This window comes from Chrysochloris asiatica, unplaced genomic scaffold (assembly GCF_000296735.1).
Source record: "Chrysochloris asiatica unplaced genomic scaffold, ChrAsi1.0 scaffold00002, whole genome shotgun sequence".
In the NCBI taxonomy this organism is placed as follows: domain Eukaryota; kingdom Metazoa; phylum Chordata; class Mammalia; order Afrosoricida; family Chrysochloridae; genus Chrysochloris; species Chrysochloris asiatica.
This window is the reverse complement of record NW_006408520.1, coordinates 25481003-25487171: the sequence shown is the minus strand read 5'-3', so window position 1 is coordinate 25487171 and position 6169 is coordinate 25481003. Positions and strand designations below refer to the sequence as shown.

At 38.5% G+C, this 6169-nt stretch overlaps 1 pseudogene; it reads left to right on the top strand.

Moving 5' to 3' along the window:
- The first annotated feature begins 4556 nt into the window (after positions 1–4556).
- On the top strand, positions 4557–6083 carry LOC102821971 (annotated as a pseudogene).
- Positions 6084–6169: the final 86 nt, after the last annotated feature.

Below are 6169 nucleotides of genomic sequence, written 5' to 3'. Positions count from 1 at the left end.
CGAATCAATCATATGATTTACTATGCCAGTAATGAAAAATTGAAGAGCAATGACATCACATTCAATGTCCAAAGGAAGATTTTAAGGTTGATAATAAAATACAATGTTGTCTGTGATAAGATGTCTATACCGCTACAAGAGAAATCAGTTAACACAACTATAATTCAAATATGCATACCAACCATCAAAGCAAGTAATGAAGAAATTGAAGAATTCTACCAAGTTTCTTCAGCATGAAACTGATGAAACATGCAATTAAGATATATTAATAATTACAGGTGATTGGAATATGGAAGTTGTAAACTAAAAGGAAGCATTGCTGCTTTTGTTGTTAAGTGCTGTTGAGTCATTTCAAAAGGAAGAGTTACTAGTTGGAATATGATCTTGCTAATAGAAATGACTCTGGAGATTGTTGTTGTTTTTGCTAGGCACCATCGAGTCAGTACTGACTCATAGCGACCCTATGGATAATAGAACGAAATACTACCCATTCCTGGGCCAACCTCACAATTGTTGCCACACTTGAACCCATTGATGCTGCCACTTTGTCAATTCATCTTGCTGGGGGTCTCCCTCTTTATCTCTGACCCTCCACCTTACCAAACATGATATCCTTCTCCAGAGACTGGTCCCTCCAAACAATATGTCCGAAGTATAAGCGACGAAGTATGGCTATCCTGGCCTCCAAGGAGCTCTGGCTGCACTTCTTCCAACACAGACCTGTTGGTTCTTTTGGCAGCCCATGGCACTTTTAATATTCTCCTCCAACACTATAACATCAATTCTTCTACAGTCTTCTCCTCCAACACATAAGCATCAGTTCTTCTGCAGTCTTCCTTGTTCACTGTCCAGCTTTTGCATGCATATGAGGTTGTTGAAAATACCATGTCTTGGGCCACACGCACCTTAGTCTTCAAGCTGAAATCTTTACTCTTCAACATTTTAAAAAGGTCTTGTGTAGCAGATTTGCCTAATGCAATACGTCATCTGATTTCTTGATTGCTGTTTCCATGAGTGTTGGTAGTTGATCCAAGAAGAATGAAGTCCTTGACCACTTCAATCTTTTCTCCTATTTGATAAGAATGTTGTTTATTGGTGCAGTGGTGAGGGTTTTTGTTTCCTTTACCTTGAGATTCAATCCATACCAAAGACTGTGGTCTTTGATCTTGATCAGTAAGTATTTTAAGTCCTCTTCACTTTCATCAAGCAAGGTTGCATCATCTGTATAATGCAGGTTGTTAATGAGTCTTCCTCTAATGCTCATGCCAAGTTTTTCTTCATACAACCCAGCTCTTGGCTTATTTGCTCAGCATAAAGGTTGAACAAATATGGTAAAAGAATACTAACCTGTCGCACACCTTTCTTAATTTTAAACCATTCAGTGTTCCCATGTTCCGTTTGAACAATTGCCTCTTGGTCTATGTACAGATTCCTCATGAGCACAATTAAATGATCAGGAATACTTATACTTCCCAATGTTGTCCATAGTTTGTCATGGTCCACACAATCGAAAACCTTTGTATAGTCATTAAAGCACAGGTAAACATCTTTGTGGTATTCTCTGCTTTCAGACAAGATCCATCGGACATCAGCAATGACATCCCTCATTCCGTGTTCTCTTCTGAATCTGACTTGAATTTCTGGAAGTTCTCTGTCAATGTATGCTTGCAGCCATTTCTGTATCACTTTTAGTAAAACTTTACTTGCATTCGATATTAAAGATATTGTCTGATGATTTCAACATTCCATTGGGTCACCTCTCTTTGGAATAGGCACAAATATGGATCTCTTCCAATCAGTTGGCCAGATAGTTGTCTTCCAAATTTGTTGGCATAGATGAGTGAGTGCCTCCAGTGCCACCTCACTTTTTGGAAAGATTTCTATTTTCATTCCATCAATTCTTGGAGTCTTATTTTTTGTCAATTCCTTCAACGCACCGTGGAATTCTTCCTTCAGTATCATTGGCTCTTGATCATATGCTATCTCTTGAACATCAACCATTTCTTTTGTTACAGCAACTTTGTGTATTTCTTTCATCTTCTATTGATGCTTTCTGCATCATTCAATAATTTGCCCAGAGAATCCTTCAATAATGAAAGTCGAGGCTTAAATTTTTTCTTCCATTCCCCCAGCTTGGAAAATTCTGAGCATGTTCTTCCCGTTTGGTTTTCTGATTCCAGATCTTTGCACATTTAGTTGTAATATTTACTTTGTCTTCTCAAGTTGACCTTTGAAATTTTCTGGTGAGCTCTTGTAACTCCTCATTTCTTCCATTTGCTTTAGCATCTCTATGCTGGAGAGCAAATTTCAGTGTCTCTTCTGACATCTGTTTTGAAAAGATCAAGACTTATTTGTTAATTATCTTTTTTTCAACAACATAAACAGTGACTAAACTCATGGATGACCTTGCCAGATAGATTATATAGGAATTAAAGGAACTACATCTGTGGAAAGAGAAGATGGAAAAGTTTAATATCATCAGCCAAAACAAGGCAAGAGAGAGATACTGGAACAGAACTTGCAAATGCTCATATGAAAGTTCTGGTGGATATTGAAGAAAATTATGCAAGTTCATGCGTATATCCCACCTGAATTTAGAGACAATCTCAAGAACAGATGTGACACATTGCATGATAGAAGTTTTGATGAACTTTTTGCATACTTCTTGATAATTTTATTCCATTGTATTGTGCTTGTGTTGATGCTAATTGATCTTTCTTCTACTACATCTTCCATCATGCTTAAAGGACTATTCCATGACGTTTGCTATAGCTTTTCTCTCACAGATCACAAGGTCTCACAGATCTATGTTTAACAGAACCTGGAGGATGTGTATGAGAAACCTCAGGCATTGGATCATCTGCTTGCTGTAGAGGACACTGTCTTCTAGACAGCTGCTGAGTTTTCACAATGGACCAGAGTTGACACTGCATTCTCTACATAAGGCACTATTCCATTCTTGATGACATCCACATTGGTTTTCATGAATCCTCGGCCCTAAATGAGGAGGAAATTTATGGGTAACATTAAATTCTCATTCAATGATTTACAAATTTCAGGGATTTGAGTTGTAAAAATCACAAAAACACTAATTGCAATTAACTTTCAATGATTTTCATCTCTTTTTAATCCATTTTCATCTAATTATATTAGACTAGTCTCTTATTTTTGCTTCCCCAATTTATCACATTATTATTATTGAAATTAATGATCACAGTCAGCATACTCAGGGGTACCCTGAAAATATATTTTCCCATCAAATAAAATAAAAAATGATAAATGGGTACACTTAAGTACATAAATAAGAAGAGCTATATAATTTGTGTGACCCCATAAAATGAAAAGTGGGACAATTTGTGAAAAATAAGCATCAAAATGTTGATGACAGTGACACTAAACACTGTGCCAAGTATAGGTTCCTTCTCACCTAGGGTCCTTTCTAACATTAGGGTATTATGTAACTTCATAGGTTTGTGGGCATAAAGATAGACCAGTACATAAAATTGTATTTAATTTTGATTCTCCAATCTCAAGGTGTTTATAAGAATTTATTGTCAGCTATGCCACCCCTCCTCTGTCATTTTGTGGTGGCTTGTGAGTTGCTGTGACTCTGGAAGCTATGCCATGGGTATTTTAAATACCAGTAGGAGGAACACCTACAGTGGACAGGTTTCAGATGAGCTTCCAAGCAAGTTAAGACAGACTAGGAAGAAGGAGAGATGAACTACTTATGAATATTTAGTCATTGAAAACCTTATGACTAGCTGAGAAACACTATCAGATACATTGCTGGAAAATGAGTCCCTCATGTTGGAAGGTTCTCAAAATGAGACTGGGGAAGAGCTGCTTCTTCAAAGTAGCGTTGACCATGATGAAGCTAATGGAGTAAAGCCCATGGGAGTAAAGCCCTAGGGACCTTCATTTGCTGATGAGCCACAACTCAAAATGAAGAGAAACAGCTGTAAACATCCATTAATAATCAGAACATGGATTGCACTAACTATGAATTTAAGAAAATTGGAAATTGTTAAAAATAAATTGGGTGTTTGGTTATGTGCGGTGGCGTCAGTTCCAGCTCATAGTGGGTTTCTGAGGCTGTAAATGTTTACAGGAGCAGAAACCCTCGTCTTTCTCCCATGGAACAGCTGATAGTTTCAAACTGCTGACCTTGTGGTTCGTAACCCGATTCGTAACCACTATGCTACCACAGGTGGAATGCATAAATATTAATGTCTTAGGCATTAGTGAGCTGAAATGCACTGGTATTGGCCATTTTGAATCTGATGACCACATGGTTTACTATGCCAGGAATGACAAATTGAAGAGGAATGGTGTTTGTTCCATTCTTTGTCAAAAAGAACATATCCAGAGCAGTAATAAGGTACAACACTGTCTGTGATAGAATAATATCCATGTGCCTACAGGGAATACCAATTAATACCACTTATACTCAAATTTATGCACCAACCACCAAAGCCAATCAGGATATAATAGAAGAATGCTACCAACTTCTTCAATCTGAAATTGAGCAAACATGCACTCAAGATGTTTTGATCATGGGCTTCCAGTTTGAGGGCTGGAGAAGAAGAGACAGGTAGGACAGACTCCTCCTTGGAGGTGCAGGAAAACCAGAGAAGGTGATTTCCTGGAGCAGCCCAAGAGTTTGTGATCTAATATAAGGTGGGGGACATCAGTTTCCCAAACAACAACAACAAAGATTTTGCAGGAAAACTACTAAGTCAAATCAAGAGCTCTAAGGAGAGATTTGAGGTAAAGATGATGCTAATGAACCTTATCTCCAGATTGATGAGAATTCATGAGCTTTTCCTCTTTAACGTCTATCCCTTTGTTCAAAGGTTTGTATGGCCCCGCCAAAGAGAAGTAACAAAGATCTTTCTGTTTGCTGCACAAGCATCTCATCACCTGGTACTCCCAGAGATCATTCAGTCAGTGCTCATGACTGTGGCCAACAACTTTGTTACTGATAAGAACGCTGGAGAAACGATGACAGTAGGAATCAATGCTATAAAAGAGATAACAGCTTGATGCCCTCTGGCCATGACTGAAGAACTTCTCCAAGACCTGTTGTTTGTTGTTGTTGTTGTTATTGTTGTTAGGTGTCATCGAAGTCAGGTCAGTACCAACTCATAGTGGCCCTATGCACAACAGAATGAAACACTGCCGGATCCTAGGCTAACCTCACAATTGTTGCCACAGTTGAACCCATTGATGCTGCCACTTTGCCATTCCATCTCACTGGGGGTCTTCACCTTATCAAACATGATATCCTCCAGCAATTGGCCCCTTCTGACAATATGTCTAAGTTTGAGAGATGAAGTCTGGCCATCCTGACTTCCAAGAAGCACTCTAGCTGCACTTCTTCCAACACAGATCTGTTTGTTCTTTTGGCAGCCTGTGGGACTTTCAATCCCAGTATAAAGCACATAAAGATAAGAATGTGATGATGTCCACAGCTGAACTTTGATTCGGCTTTTCCGAACATTGAATCCTCAGATATTGACAAGAAAGTCTGGGGAAAGCCTACAGATGCCTCACTATAAGCAAGAGTACAAGAATATGGAGAATTTGATGTTAAAAATTACATTCCAGGAACAGAAATTCTGAACATTGAAAAAGAGGAAGAGAGTGCTGAAGATGATGAAAATGGCTGGGAAAGTGCCAGTCTCAGTGAGGAGGACAAGGAGGAGGATGCTGATGCTGAATGGGTTGATGTGCAACACTCTTCTGATGAAGTACAACAAGAAATTATCAAGAAGCTAAACAGCATGCCCATAAGGGAATGGAAAGCCAAAGCTGCAGCTATTAGCACTAGTCAGGATTTTACATAGGAAGACTTCCAGAAAATCCACATGGCCCAGCTGAGCAAAGAACTCAGTGCTGCCCCTGGGAAAGCAGAAAAGAGGAAATACATTAAAATAGACAGTGATGAGGAGCCTATGGGCAAGTTACTTTTACCTCAGGACATTGAACACCTTCATAAAAAGCCAAATTCTGACAAAGACAAGCAGTTGACACTAACAGATGCACTTTTGAAAAAGAGAAAAACAATGAAGCAACTTTAAAGCCAACTTCCATTTCATGGAAAATGCTAAATATGTGTAGCTACTGTAAAAATTCATAAGTCAAGAATGTTTGTTTATATTTAAAC